Source organism: Microtus ochrogaster, chromosome 6 (assembly GCF_000317375.1).
Source record: "Microtus ochrogaster isolate Prairie Vole_2 chromosome 6, MicOch1.0, whole genome shotgun sequence".
Lineage (NCBI taxonomy): Eukaryota > Metazoa > Chordata > Mammalia > Rodentia > Cricetidae > Microtus > Microtus ochrogaster.
The window spans coordinates 36,801,519-36,818,172 of NC_022013.1; the positions used below are offsets into that span (position 1 = coordinate 36,801,519).

The 16,654-nt window shown below is 35.6% G+C and overlaps 1 protein-coding gene across 6 annotated transcripts in view; it reads left to right on the top strand.

Moving 5' to 3' along the window:
- Positions 1-1,996: 1,996 nt before the first annotated feature.
- Brinp3 (BMP/retinoic acid inducible neural specific 3) overlaps positions 1,997-16,654 on the top strand; it is a 415,090-nt gene continuing 400,432 nt past the window's right edge. Inside the window, exons 1-2 of one of the 6 annotated variants that reach the window (XM_026779830.1) lie at positions 4,564-4,653; positions 5,665-5,976. The gene's annotated coding sequence lies outside the window, so the exon portion shown is untranslated. Of the gene's footprint in view, positions 2,869-4,553; positions 4,654-5,384; positions 5,977-14,563; positions 14,635-16,654 lie in introns of those variants that run through there. The other 5 variants (XM_026779831.1, XM_005348472.2, XM_005348473.2 and 2 more) reach the window with 5 other exon arrangements.

The window sequence follows — 16,654 nt, forward strand, 5'->3', positions numbered from 1 at the left end:
TCCAGGTGCCTAAGGAGAGGTCCCCAGTTAGTTCCTGGGGCAGCTGAAGATAGGGAACCTGAAATGATCCTATCCTATAGTCTTACTGATGAATAATTTTTTCCTTTGACAGATTGGGTATGATAAACACTATAGATCACTGAGCACACACATTTTATTATTTTCCTTTGTAGCTGTCTTTCTTTCTGTAGGTTATAGTACAATTTCTACAGTGGTGATGAACATAAAAGAAGTGTGATTTAGTCAATAGTATATATTTTTGCTGAGGCTGAATCCCTCTTATTTGCATTAGATGCCTGTATCTGCATCAATTAGCTCATCTTTTATCATTGTCATTTTAACATAAGGTGCTATACCAGAATTAACAACAGTGGAAAAAATTTAATGTAAATGTTTTGTCAGTGGAATGTGTTTTGTAATTCAAAATTGCAATGCTTTTTCTTCGATAGTCTTTTGTGATATTTTGTATCCAAAATAGTCAGTGTGCACTTGCAATGCAAGTTCACACAAATTTCAAGACTTGTTATTCTTCACATTTAGCAGAATATAATAGCAGTAGTATCAAGAGCTGCCCAGCTTCTTCACAAGCTCACACATGCTTTCTCTTGAAGATACCCATGCACAGGTGGGGGTGCTATAGACTCTTGGCAAGCCAAAATGCTTCATCCTGACCAGAAAATATTCACTTGGGATATCCTCATTTGGATCGGATGTAGAAATTGAAACTAAAATGCACACTTAAGGCGAGATTTGTAGCATTATCTTTCCTGCAAAATGTGATAAGACAGCTATGACAATTTATTATTATGGTTGAAAGAGTGTTTTTTTTTAATAGCTAAAATGTTCTTTTTAGGATAAATAAAATGAGCTGCTGTCCCCTAAGTTCACTTCCTCTCCAGAAAAGAAAGAGTTAAAGGGGAGGATGATCCTTAAATTAAAAAAAAAGATTGTTTTACCTGCCAGTGTTTTCATACATGATAGGAAGGACCTGAAAGTGCAGATACCGTCTCCAAAGGTCCCTTCTCACTTCAAGTCCACACTAACTGGCTTCTGTTCTCCCAGTAAAGAGGAAAAGAACATTTCCACTGACCCAGCTTCTCCGTGATTTACATTCAGAGAGGAAATGAATGAATGGAGTGGGGGATGGGCTACTGAGAAGCCATGTGCTGTCTTTTTAACCTCAGAAAATAAAATCACTTACCAAGAACATTTTTTTTACTCATGTAAATGCTTAGCCCTCCTATCATTCAGCATCTCCGTGTCTACGGGAAATAAATCTATGTCCAGGTTACTATCTCCTCCAGATGCATAATTTGTAAGCTTCAGGATGCGGAACAAGACTGAGCTAGAGTCCAGGTCTACAGACTCCTATCTGACTGTACTCTCTATACATCTTCTGGGTCACTCAGGTAATTCCTAAAGATGAGGACCAAGAATCTTCCCTAAGAAAAGATTTTCAGCGGCGGGGTGCCGTTCATTCCTTGATCAAAAAATAAATCAGTTGCAGAGTTATCAGTCTTTCAGTCAAACAGGCAATTCCACAGTGGCAGTAGATTTCGAAGAGAAGAGAAAAAGGGGGAGGGAGACAAGAGGGCGGGGGCGGGGGCAGGGAAAGAAAGGGTGAGGAATAGGTTTAGGGAGGGGGGAAGAATGGGGTCACAGAAAGGAAAAGGGAGACAGATCAGGCTAATCTTACCCAATCGATCTGCTGATCAGGTGATCGTTTATGCGGTATCAGGACAGGAAAATGACACGACAATGCAATCCCCAGCAAAGCGGGTTCTCTACTTTAGCTCCGTAACTGCAGAAATCAAATGCAAGGCAGACAGGGCACAGACTGCCTCTCCTGCATTTCTCCTACCCCACCCTCAAAGGACCAGGGAAGGTCCTCAGACTGTCCTAAAATCTAGCTTCTTAAAGCATGGTTTGGCGCTGGGGTTTCGGATTAAAATCAACTGCCTTAAACACAGGCAGCATGATTGATCAAGAAACTGGAACCTAGGAGAGCTGCTGCCGCCTAGGCATCCCATCACCCACTCCAGGGTCCCCTTTCTAGCCCACCAAAGCATAGCGCCCTCAAATCCTTCAAGCGACTAGAACCTTCAACCATTCGTCTTCCAGTCTCTGCCAATGCAAAAATCGCTGACGATTTGATCATGGCAATGTGACCCGTTCTGCTTTCTTATTTGGGGTGTGCGTTATGTCAGGTTTTCTTACTATACATCCTTCAGTTGCTGCGACGGAAGGGGTTCCAGGGAACTACTAGTGAAAGGCACTGATGGAATAGTATTAATCCTAATGATAGCTTTCCCAGCGCAGATAAACTCTGAAAAGAACTGCTGAGTGGGAAGACCCTGCAGGATTTCCGAAGCAGTGCTCTCCTGGATTCTCATTGGATCGTCCCCAGCAGCCTAAATCATTGCTGCTGCACTGTGAGGATGACTACAGCCTAGCTCACTAGTTCTATACTCCCTAGCTTCAACACATCCTTTTACTTCTCTTTGCAGATCTGTTTGTGTTATGCATCTTTTTCTCGTGGCTTACCCAGCTTCTGTCTTTTCTCACTGTGTGGGGACACATATTTCAGTAAATTTGTTTGCCTGAGGATCATCACAGAAAAGGTCTCCACTGCTACCCATCCCCAGTTAAAATCACTTCTTTAACATTTTGCCTTCTTTACTTTGGGGATCTTGACCCCCAAATAACTGGCTCTCTGTTGGTTAAATGCAACCAAGAACTGCTGAATACTTCCAAGTCCTACTGCTCTGCATCTCACAGACCTAAAAGGTTTTGGAAGACCATGGAATATTTTCTCCAATCCTGGATATATTCCTCTCACAGTCATCTTGCTTCATGAAATTTCCTCTGGTAAGTATCTCTTTACATGTGGTGAGCAGCTTGTAACTTAATACTAGTGTTATGATTATTTTTAAATAAGCAGGGCTCTCTCTCTCTCTCTCTCTCTCTCTCTCTCTCTCTCTCTCTCTCTCCCTCTCTCTCTTTCTCTCTCCCTTTTTTACATAGCTATAGTTACATTCAAATTGCAAGTACCTATACCTATGTGACCATTAGTACATGCTGGGACTAGTAAAATATAGTCCATGCAATGATTAGTTTTAATACCAATACCTCTTTCGTTATTAAAAAAAAAAGTCCCCATTTTACTACAAGTCTCTATCAGATATTGTGGACATCACCACTTACCAATTTACTGCTCTTGGTACCCAGTGTTGTACCATTTGAAAGGGTATTTTTTTTTCTCTTAGTCTATGAAAATGCCTGAAGAAGCAGTGACTTTCTGGGTTTAAAAAAGTTCACTAGTCTCTCTGATGTTCAGAAGGTTGTCCAGGTCAGTGTGTGCTTATCACATCCTAAACATGTGAATGGTTGAGGGGGACTTTGTAAAGTGTGTCTTTTGGATTGAATAGGAACCTAAGCACTGAGATGTTATGATATTGCAAGAAAAGGAGTCCGGGTGTTGTGGGCATAATTCTTATACAAAAGCCTCAGCACACATGAGAGCATTATTTTGGTCATTGTGGTTCCTGTTGAGGCAGCATTTTGCAATGCATTTCAGGTTTTGCGAACTAAACTGGCAAACAGTTAATTGGTCAGGAAGGTCTCCCTTCAGATGAAGAGAGCTATCAGAAGCCACTGATTATCTGGGTTCTAAGGCACTGAAATTCAGGGAGGGGCTTTACATGAAAAATGTAATTGCCTCATTCCTCACACTTGCCCACCCCTGCCCTCAGATTTTAATAAGTATGTTAATATGGTCCCTGCCTTGTGCTTTCATGGACATTTCTAAGGACTTTAACTGAGGATCACTTCCTAGTCCACCTAGCTGTGATGAGAAACACTTAAATGTTGGCTTTCACTTCACATTGGGGCAAGTGTTTGGTGTTTATCAAATACAAATCTGCATGTGTCCGTAATCTGTAAAGCACCCAGAGAGAGATTTTCTGTGATTCCCCCCCCCCCAACTCTCAAATACGGACAAGTTTCTGGACTTTCCCCCTTTATTGGGGTGGATGGAAGTGAGGTTCTATTGTTCAAGAGTCTTTTCCCTAAGTTAATTGTGGGGGGGGGGGTTCTTTTTAATTTCTGGGAAAGAACTATTCCAGTCATTGATGGCTCCTGCGACAAACGTGGGCAATGATTTCTTTCTTTTTAATTCAAAAGCCTTTTAAGCTTCCAGACATAAAAGTACTCCAGCTGCACCACCGCCCCATCCCCCTCCTCCTCGCAGATTCCTGGGCTTTCCCCCTGGGCTCCCACTGAGTAGGAGAGGGTTTGGGGCTGACACAGTGGTCCGCACCTCTTGGCGTCCCTCACCCAGAGCTAGTTTCTACCTGCTGTCTTTGCCAGTTCAGTCCGTCCTGCCTGACAAGCCAGTGCCATTAGCGTCCGTGACTTCATTTGAAGAAACGAGGCTTTGGTGTAATTCGCCAATTCAAATATCCTCTCTAGAGGACTACTGCTGTTGCGCAAGGGTGGAGGGAGGGAGGAAAGGAGGGACGGAGGGAGGGAGGGAGGGATGGAGAGAGAGAGAGAGAGAGAGAGAGAGAGAGAGAGGAGAAAACTTTCAGTGCAGTCAAACCGTTTTCTGCTTAATCAGTGTGGCACAGTGAGGCACAGACATTCGCTGTCTAGGTAAGTGCGTTTTGCTGTGTTAGAACCCTGAGCTCAGTATTGTATGAGGGAAACTGACACGAGAAACAGGCTCTAGTAGCCAAGGATGCTTTAACCAGAGGGCTAGCAACAGGCGACTGTGTCTGGAGATTTCGCCGCTGCTTTCAGCAACCTCTAAGTCTCCTGGGTTCTAGGGACGTAGAGGGCAAAACGCCTGGTCGCCTAACTGGCCCAGGGCTCAGTTTTGGTGCGGGAGCGAGAGGGTAGGGATGGAGTCCCCTTCCCTTTGGCGCTGGCTGCTCTCTCAGCCCTGCTGCTAGCGGTGAACGTTTGCTCTCCGGGAGAGTGGGCTCACAAGGGTTTTGCGACCCCCCGCAATGCCTGTTGTCCAGTCTTCCTGGGTCCCCAAACCTCTACTGCGGGAATGACAGACTTGTTTTTTTTTTCTTTCCTGCAATCTCTTAACATCTTTCTGTGTTGCGATTTCTTTATTATTTTCATGTGCTGAATCTAAGCACAGCGCTCAATGCTTCTCCAGGTTGACTGTTTTGTAAAGCCCCGATCGCCTTCGTTATCTGCTTGTTTAGTAGGGCTTACGATAGCTGAAGGACTTTTTTAGATCAATGTTAAAGTATTGCTAAGCGTCATCACTCCTTCCTTTCCTTCCGTCACTAACTCACAGAACCTAGTGAGCGGTAGGGTGAAGTAAGATGGGTTTTCAACTTGGAGCCAAGGCTTGGAATGCAATGTTATTCGTAATTCGAGGTTTAGAAACTACACGCTTATGCTAAAGCCACTGTAAAGTTCTCGCTTTTGCCTTGCTCATCCCTTTTCTTGGAGGTGGGGGTGAGAACTAATAAGACCCATTATCGGGCCCTGTGCTCCGGAGGTGACCACCAGGGAGGGGGTGACACTCAAGGCTGCGTGGGTTCTGTTGCAACTATAGCCAAACAGTGACAGAGTTGAAGTCTTTGATGGCTGTTTCCCCTAGTCTCTAAGAGTTGAGGCACAAAGCCTTGTACTTTCCTTTAGGTCCAGAACGTGATCAGTTCTTCAGAGCAGGGACCTCCTTGTAAGTGGACTATGGCTGGGAGATGCAGTGTAAGCTCCATTTGAAAGGGTAAAATGCACTTTCCCTGCTGTGTGAGCTGCCAAACAGCTGTTAGAAAAGAGGAGGAGGTGACTAGGGTTACAAATTAACCCTAGCTTTGCTCGCAAAGGAGAGCCGGTCAAATATATGCAAGCTAAGAAAGCTCCAAGCTGTGAAGCTGTCAAGGCAGCCTGGAGACAGATGCTTCAGATTCTGGGGACTTTTGATTTGTTTGTCATCATGGAGTTAACCAGGTAAGAACTGAATGTCTGTACGATATCATCAACTGCATAGTCTGTTTTCGTTTCAGGTTACAGAATCCATCCATTTTCAGATGGTTCTAGCATCCATAACTTCTTACTATTCACATTCATTAATACGTTTAATACCCTTTAAAGATTGGATTGCGTTCATTTAAATGTTTAATGTGATCTTATTCAAACGTTAAAATGTGGCAGAAAAAATCATAAAATGGACGTATGCGAGAGGCAGTGATTGGGAGTGTAGAGAGTTAGAGGAAGGGGTGGATAGCCATAAGGAGATACGGAAGAGGCAGTTACTGAAATGCCTTAAACTGCCTCTATTGCTGGGGTCACAAACCTTTCTATACAGAGGGTTCCTAGAGAACTATTAAGGGCCTCTTGAACTAGAAAAGTAATTTCGACTTTTTGAGAGAATGATCTGTGGACATTCTTGTTCTATTTTCTCAATCTTGAAAACAAAAATGCTCGGGTTTGGTATTGGGTTAGATTTGTAAAATTAGAGGAAGAAGAGGAAGTTGCCCAAAGGCAGGGTTGTGTACAAACCTGGTACAGACATCTTAAAGTGTAAGACAGACAGATGAAAAATGAAAAAGACATGAGAAGAAAATGAGAACACATCCCAAACATACCTCTTTTTATTCAAAGTTTTGTAAATATGTAGCTTGAGCAATCAGTAGCTTTCTTCCACCATCAGAATTAAGTCAATTAAAATGACAATATACAGGAATGGTCTAATGCTTTATTGTTATTACTGGTGTTTTCTTTTTTTTTATACTATGCATATAGCTGTAGGAACTAAGAATTTGCAGAAGGTGAAGCACAAAACCCAACAAATTTATGAGACACCATCCTAAACTATGCAGTTGCTAATAGTATTTTGTCAAAGAAATTATCCTCACATTTTTTTGCTGGAAATAATTTTAGTGTTTGCATTTATTGATGTGGAACTCTTAGTCATTTTTTTTCTGCTTCTAATGCTAACTGATAAAATATGGAATCAGTAAGAATAATGGAAACTTTGGGTGGGATAATTGCAAAGTTATAGTACTTTTTTTACTTTTAGTTTGAGGCAAAAGTGAGTTTTTTTCCCACAAGAGAAAGTTTTCACACATTTCAGTTTGTCAATTCTTTCGTATTTTAGTCTCTGCAGTTCTGTTATAATAAACACACTCATTGTGTCTCTGTGCAGATATGTGCAGCTATCTCCAGTTTTGGACTGATGGAGAAGACATTTATGTCACATTTGAATTAGTTAAACAATAACCTTGAAGTAAAATATGCAGGGTATCCTATAAAAATCAATTTGATTTGCTTTGAACTGAATCATGTATGATACCATGCTCTCATGAGCTATTTTGTTGTAAGGAAACCCAATATTGTAGCATAAATGTATGATTTATAAATTATAGCACCTGTTGATTATTTTCAATACAATTATTAGAGTACACCAGCTAAGTAAATCAGATATATGTAGAAAGAAGTCTCTATATTTAAGTGTAAGGGTTCACACACATATTATATAAACATGCACAAATTCTACCATTTTCTGGGTTACTAGACTGGTGTGTTATTACATGCAAAACAGTTGCTCTCCTGAGTAGTTCTTCATAAGCATGACTGCACGAGGTAACTGAAACAAAGTAGTGGGCCTCCTAAACTTTGATGCTCCATTGTAATACTATATCAAGATCCTTTATTTCTTACTGTTACTTTATTATGTTCATATTATCATTAAACTAAAAAAAAACTGATTAGAGAAGATTCTAAAATTCTTATTATTTTAGAAAACTGAATCTAATATTTAAATATTTCCAGGATAAATGGTACAATGAGAAGAGCATGTGGCAAGCTTAGCATAAACTTCTTATTCATTTTAAAGAAAACCTGAAATGTGTTTGTAATTATGTTCAGGATTTTGGATTAATGTTGAAATCTTCTACGAATCTTCCCTATGTACTGTTTCAGCTCTGTAAGAGTAAGGACATGGGAAAGGTCAAGTGTTGGTAGACACAGCACTTTCTTCTACATCGCTACTCTAGTCTTAACTTGTCTACATTGTTCTACTAACATTTTTTTCCTGCCATATTTATTTATTTTTCCCATTTCTTTAATAAATAACAGAGAGGAGAGAATGCTTCCAAATGACAAGCCAAGAAAAAAATAAAAAAAATAAAGACAAACAAATTGAAGAAAAAAACATAATTCCTCATACAAAAGATTCTGTTATGTGTGAATTTCTTAGTGTCACAGTAGTGTTATGACTTCTTGAGAACAAATGTTGATGCAACTAATTTTAATGTAAATATCAAGTATTCTTGGTCCCTGTGGGGTGGTTCCACCTGAGTTTTACTATTATGCAGTATTTAACAAGAAAAATAGTATAATTGCTGAAGCACAGTAGTTATTATTTTATTGTGAAGATATTGAAATTTAATTTTATCTTCTTTATGAAAAGACAGACATTTTTATAAGATAAGGCTTTTGACAGACTGACTTCTTATAATCCATAAATTAAAGAAAATGCTAATCCTTAGTAGATTTATGTTATTAATTTGATCTTCATGTTCAAATAAATTAAATCTTCTCATATAATAATATCAAAATAGAGAAGCTTAAATATTGTAACTTTTAGGTTTTTTTAAAATAAAATCGCATTCACTTTACTAAAATGAAGGAGGGTAGACATCTGAACTGTTGGTGTATTAATTTAGCAACTATTTGGAGATTTTTTTTCAGTCACAAAGCTGTGAACCACTGAATAGTATTCTGATGAAACATTATATTTATTATATGATTTCATAACTTCAGCATTTACAATTTACAAATTCCCATTGAGTGCAAGAGAAAAAATACTAATTTTATTAATTGGGAAATGACAATTTCAAGTGTTTAAATAATAAGAAAGTGCAACAATGTTTATTCTTTCATATATAAAGATGAATATTAGAAGTTGAAATTTAATCTGAGTACTAATGGGCTTTCTATTCAATCAATACCTGGAAGGAGTCACTAGGAACAGTTCTTTGATTTCTTGATGGTATCAAATGGCAAAGGTAATCCTTTACAATGGTCTGCAATTATCTTGTGTATTAAGTTTTAAAGCTCTTATTACTATTATTTCTAAGAATATCTGATGAGGAATAAACACTTCTATTTAATTATTGCTGATATTCCTACCCAATTGCAAAAAATTTTATAAGCAATTATTTTATAAGTTACAAATCTACTGCACTTTAAAATAAATTAATTTGAAATAAAAAATGCAAAAATTTTGTGTTGTTTCCTAATTAATATTGAAAGCAACAACATTTTCATTCTTTAACAAGTGAAGTAAACCCAATTATTTCAGTACCAAATTTATTTTCCCAAAGAAAAATTCACAAAATTAATACATTTTTGAAGGACAGGTTGCATTACAACCTACTTAGGGGTAAAACCACTGTGTGTTTGGAGCTTTATTTTTAGTTAAGAAAGTGTGAAATGAGACACTTAAAGTGATATAAAATCTACTTACTTGAGTAAGCAACAATTCTCAATCTAGTATATTTCAATCTTAATGTTATTTGTATGATTTATTACACTTAGAGATTAAAATGTTTATCCACAGTGTAACATATTTTACATATTATTTTAAGTAATTTTAATGTGTAAATTGTAATTTATCCAGATTCAGATGTCTTTAAGAGCACCCAAATTGTAACAAATCTTCCATAAGTGCTAATAAAGGAATTATCATATTATATTTCCAGAAAATTAAATCTATAAAATACACACTTATTGATTGAATTAATAAGTATATGAACATTACATTAAAAAGCATTACAGTGCTCTGCTATGTAAGAATTATTCTCTTATAATGGTGTGTTTCATTTAAATTCTATTATAGATTTATCGTGAAGGAATAGTTACAGATAGACTTATTCTTTCTGAATTCTGTGATTATCAGCCAACATCATCAGGATTGAGCTAGCGTTTATTAACTTTTCTGGACTCTTGCATCTTGTTAATTTTACAGTCTATCTCTAGAATATTACACTATTAAAAAACAATCTAGCTTTGGAAAGAACAGAACTGAGTAAGCATGCATTTTACATTGCTCAGTCTCAAATAATGGGCAGTATATTTTTAGTCATTAAACACTTACTTTCATGCTTTAACTTTTTAAAAACTATTTTAAATGAGATTCATGAACATAACCAATTTGGGTAAAATATTATATCAAAGAATATGCTTGAACACTGTGAGTTGATTCAGCTGTTACAATTAAAAATTAAATACATCCTTTCCCGTAATTTTTTTTTTGCCTAAAATTTCAATACTTAGGAGCCAAAACTAGAGAATTTTCTGGTTTCAAAGATAGCTAATCAAGGCTACATAGTTTTAGAATAGCCTCAGTTATGAAGTGAGGTCTTGTCTGAAAAAAATAAAACAAAGTAAATCATGTTTAGTTGTTTAGTAATCAATGTGCACACTTTGAAAGCTGGTGTTTGGGGATTGATATTGAATATGCTAATTAATTTGAGACCTATCACATCTATTGGATATAAAACAAAATTCATGCGGTTGTGAATATTCGGAGAAATGTAATATACTCAAATGGAAATCATGTCATTAGAGAGTAAAAAAACCTCATGGTTTTAAAAAATTAATTCTGAAAATTAAAATTAAACTCTCTAAATATACATTGAGAAATGGAAAGTTTTTTACCTGAGAATGATATTGTACTGGAATAGTTACATCTCTTCAACTTTATAAGATAAGCCAGAAAAGTTTGAATATATAACACTGAAGATGTATGCAAAATAATGCCTTAAGCTCATTAATTCATGGTTTTCTTAATGTTTTGGGGGACACCAACAAACATCTTAATGTGTAGACAAAATAGAATTTACCAATGCATTGAAATAGAATGGCTTTACTTTATAGTAGTAGAATTTCTTATTTTTCAATCCCACCAATCACTTATATAAAAAGACATAATTACAGTGCATTTCATGAATATGATAAGTAATTTTAGAAATTATAATATGAAATAAAATAGCGTCAGGTTTCTAAAAATTATGAAATGTTTTTAAATTTAAAAAACAATCTACTGGGGCAATAAAAGCAAAGAACAGATTGGTGTTGGTTACTACTAATAATGCTCAAAATAGAGGCTTTAAATATTGTTAATTTTTTTCAAAAATATAGATGCTGGGCCTCAAGACAAGGTTCAATGTTTAAGACCATTTGCTCCTCTTACAAAGAAATTTGGTTTTATTTACAGTACACACACAGGGGCTCACTGCTGTCTTTATCTCCAGTTCTAGGAACTCTGACGCTATCTTCCAGCTTATGTTGCGTCTAAACAAAAATATCAATACTCACAAGCCAGTGGTGGCACATGTCTTTAATCCCAACACTCGAAAGGCAGAGGCAGGTGGACCTCTGTGATTTGGAGGTTAAACTGTTATACATGAGCTAGTTTCAGGACAACTAGATCTGTTACACAGAGAAATCCTGTCTTGGAAAACCAAAAGAAAACAAAACACACACACACACACACACACACACAAAAAAAAAAAAAACCATTAATACCTGTAGTAGTGTATTGTTAGATTTATTTATCAAGATACAAATAACATACCACTACAAATACCAATAAAATAAACATTCAAAACTGATTAAACTAATCTACTAAAAAAAGATTACATTAAATTCTGTTTTGAAGATTTTGGGAATGCATCTATTTCAAGGTTTCAACCCACCACTCCAAGTCAGTCGAAGACTAAAACCTACCTGACTTGTTTCAGAATATGAACAAAGATAAGTGGTTCTAATCTTTGAGAATGGAGATTTGAAATTTATAGCAAAAAAAGAGAAATGTCTCAATGTATTTTTGAAGGACACTCCATATAATTTTCAGAATTAATATTAAGACTTCCTCTATGATTAAAGTAATGTTTATTCTCCTTTATGTGTTGATACATCTCTGGTCTCAAGCATTTCCATCACTCTATCCTTCCCTTTCCATTATATCAGTAAATTTCCACAGCTTTAACACAAAGAATGGATCACGGACATTGTAAGTGAGCAATATTTATTGAATAATATAGCTATGCACAGTTCTGTGCTTGGATGATAGACTACATATGGGAAAGTTTAGTTATATGTTGTAATTATGGGAAACTATAGCATGGTTTTCCTTTGCATTTTTTACCAAACCATAAGACTCTTAAGATGTAATGTGTCATTGTCCAGTCAGTTTGAAAGATGAGTAACAATTTTCAGTGTGTTGATCATTGGCTGGAGGGGGAGCAAAAAACCACTACTGCCTTTATCACCTTTCAACCCTTCTAGACAACTGATAATTGAGGAAATCAATTCTTATTTCAAGTAAAAGGCAGCTGCTTCCAAGAACTGAAATAATGAAAAGATTTATCTTCAATGATCCTTGGTAAATAAGACACACAAAAGTCTATTCTATCCATCTGCCTCCTACATCGTTAAGGCATTATAAAACTGGCCAAAAGTTGTTATGTTTTGCGGTCTTTTAAAGGTGTCTGAGCTAAAGATGACAATTTCCGAAGTATTTGTTGGTATAATCGGCTCATTAAAATGTAGAAATCACTAAATGAGGCCTCAGGTAAGTGTAGTAGGAGCTATTCCTGTGTCAGTTGTCATGAAGTAATTACTGTCATGTTCTATCAAGTTGATTTCCAAATCAACATGCATTGTGTAACAAAATAGCAGTCGTACTTAAAAGTCATTTTTCTCTAATCAACAGATATAACGTTACATACTTTATTCTTTATTTTCTGAATGTTTGTGAAAATCTTGCTGATTATTCAAATATGAAAACTATTTTAAATATATGTCTTATTTCATGGCCCCTTACATTGATTTCTATCCGAATTTAGCACATCATCATTTGAAAATAATAATGGTTCAATTACTGTAGACCTTAAATTAATATTTTGAAAAATAATTATTCTTAAAAATATCAAATTTCTTAAGTTTTTATTTTGAAAAGGAGTGATGCTAACCGATGCTCTCTGTTAGCAAAAACAAAGAATTTATTATCAGCTGAATATATCACAAATATGATGAGCTGTGACTCTATCTCAGTACCCAGCATGTCTATCAACAAGGTCAGTTATTCTAAGGTTGGTGAAAAGATATTATTCAATTAAAAATATGAATAGTTCTGGCATGACTTGTCAGATTAGGGTACAGAAGGTACTGGAGAACACTAGACAAATTTTTAAGGCTGTTATTCTGAATTAGTTTGCTTACTGGACATAACCTCTGATTCGTTTTTATTTTTGATTCCTAACAACTATGTGTTGAACAACTGATTAATTGTGTATGTGAAGTTTTAAGAATACAATGAATATATTACTGATATAAGAAATGATCAGGCAGATGCCTATAATTATTTATTAATTGAATACTCAAAACTCAGTAATCCGTTAAGAGAAATGAGATGCTTGGAGACTCATTTCATTGTCATGGATGTTTCGGTTTGGTAATGTAAATATATCTACCTTTAAAGATGAGTATTCCTTATTGCTTTATCATAACAAAGGACAATACAAAATATATTTTCATTGTCTGTATTAAAGGAAAAAATTAAAGATACATGAAGAAACCAGAAAATTTCTGAGACAAGGGGTTAGAATTTTAACTTTAAAATTTGACATCCTATTTATTTTTTTAAAAAAAATATGTTAGCATCTTTGAATCAGGAACATTTTATTTAGTAACTCACTTGATTTTATTAATTTTATTAATCAAAATCAATGAAAACATGAAATTGATACAATAAATATTTTTTTAAAACTTGAATTTTTTGTATTATTTATTCTAGATATTACTAAGATGTCCCATTTAGCAAGGTCCTTCACCCTTTAGAACCTTGTTATTGATACTAAAATTATGCTAGGAAATAAAGCAGTCATGGGACCCTCCTTCATGTTGGGTGAAATACCTTGGAATTACACCGTGAATGGAAAGGCATATATAAAGAGGAAGATGACAAATTGCCTCATTAATCTCATTATGCCTGGATCAAAATATCAGAAAATTATCGTCTTTCTTTTAAAGAATTCCTTTACTAACCTAATAATCAGGAGATTTTTTTTAACTTTTTAAAACTGTATCTTCCAAAAAAGTTCCATGAATTTAATATTTTCTGTATGTGTGGTTAGAGCACACATTATTATTCAAGTTTCTGATATCTTCTGATTATGTAGTGATGTTTATTTGCTGATTTGATAAACTCTGAGATTATTTTTGGTCTGTTCACAGTACAATAATATTGTCTGTTTGGTGACCCAATTTTAAAGTTTTCTGACTGTATTTCAGTATAGTTATTTCTTAATAGACTAATAGTCTATAAGCTTAGTTAAAAAGTGCAATTTATTTTGCTGAACAAATTTGCAGTGATCATTTTGCAAATTATTTTATAGTAACATTAACTTCTAAAGTATTTCAAAATCTTTGTTAAGAAATACTTGAGGATACGATTCATGAAATCTAGGACAAATCATAATGATTTCTGTGTTTCATAGGTTTGTACCAGGATGTTGCTGAGTAAAACTATATGAATTCTGTCATACTCTTCACATTTCCTTAAAAATGACATCTATGTGACAAATTATTTTATTGGTAAGAAATGCTTTGCTTTGATAAGCTACAAAGATGTAAGGCTCTGCCAAATAAAGGAAAAACGGTAAAGGCACCTTGAATCTTAATGCCTGCAATTGCTCTCTCCACTCTGTTTCTACATGTATATTCTTTTAACCTTTATCTTAGATTGTCTTCTGTTTCACTCTTCTGATACTAGAATACATTAATTATAATATATTTCTGGTCAGCTCTAAAATTATTCATGGAATTTTTACAAGAAGGCAAGAGAGTATTTGAAGGACTGTTTAAATGGGATTTTATAGTAAGAAAGTCATGTTTGACTCAGATGTTAAAAGTCAAAGCAAAAGGAAAACAGAATTGTAGCCTATTGGTCAGCAATGCATGGCAAATGAGCAGAGGGAAGAACAGATGAAGGAAAATGCTGTTTTAAAACACAAGTGTTCTTCCAAAGTGATGAGACACCAACGGGAAGGTTGAAGATGAGGAACCCAGCCAAATACACACAGGGCCACTCTGTTGATGGTATAGTTCCATTGAAAATGCACTCAGCACAAAACACTTCTAGAAATGACTCCAGCAGACCCCAGTTGAGGACCTACAAAACTACAATTCCCTTTTTGTACACTTGTACAATCTTATCTGTAAGATAAGTTCCTAGAAGAGTACTATTCAGGTCAAAGGGTATGTGACATTTAATTTTGGATGATCATTATGAAATTGCTTTCTCCATAATAAATGTACCAAATACTTTGCTCTGTATAAACAATAAACATAACAAATCCAAAAAAAAGCCAGACTGAAGTCAGGTTTAGAGCTTTTCAAACATACTCTAGTTAAAGAAATATTTTACTTTTGCTGTATGATTGCTTTGCCTGCATGTATATGTACATGCATTTTATGCATTTCTAGTGATCCCAGAGGACATAAGATGGTCTTGGATCTCCTGGAATTGGAGTCATGGATGACTGAGAGTCAACCTGTGCTAACTGAGAATAAATCCCAGATTCTCTTCAAGAGTAACAAATACTAGTAACATCTATGCCTTCTCATATTTTCTTTGAAAACTAGACTTAATCCAATTAACTATAAATAATTTTTCAAACATCTGTCTCTGAAGAGCTTTAGTTTAACCTTTGCTCCATTGTTTGTTATGATTTACATAAATTTTACATCATTTGTTATATGCTCACCCATGAGGAAACACCCATGTCTTAGTGTTATCTGGCTATTCAAATGGTTCTCACATATTCTGCTGGTAAGAGTATTTTTCCCCTGTGCTGGATTCTGTTAAGGAATAAAACTCACCTTCTCTTCATTTTTTCTAATCAGTCCTACCATTAGGCAGCAGCATTTAATGTCCTCTTTATTGGTAGGACAAGATTGTATTGACAGGATCAAGCAGGAGATTAGTTCACTCTGCAGTATGTACTTCCCAGGGGAATACTCACCCTTATTAAGATGGAAAACACTTAAAGCTATAATTCAGAGGCACTGTGTTCCCTTCTGAGTTAAAATAAATAAGGAGAAAAGACCCTTGAAATCAAGACCTAACAGAGGTAAATGAATAGAAGGACACCCTTCTAAATACGGCTTTAACCTACATAATGTGAGTGCTACAAGGAAGTTCGACATTCTAAACTGGATGCAATAGAGAAGAAAAAGCAAAAATGTACAATAATGCGCTATTATTAGATAAATATAATGGGAATATCTATCTACTATCATAGATATCATAGTCAACTAGTCTATGAAGTTAGAAGACAAGAAGTTAAATTCAGTTCAAGTGCTAAAAGTTTACTGTGTACAAAATAGTATGTACATTTTTCGGTTCCAAAGGATGACCTTAGCGAATCTTGGGAGGAAGACTCCATGTAATAAGAGTACATGAATAAAACTGTTGGAGATGTTATTACCAGCATATTGAAAACATTTGGAATACTCCTGAAGAAGAATCAATCTAATACAGTTTTAATTTTGATCCTTGCAGTTTATATTAAATAACAAATTTGATAAAGACAGTATATTCTAAAGGAATTTT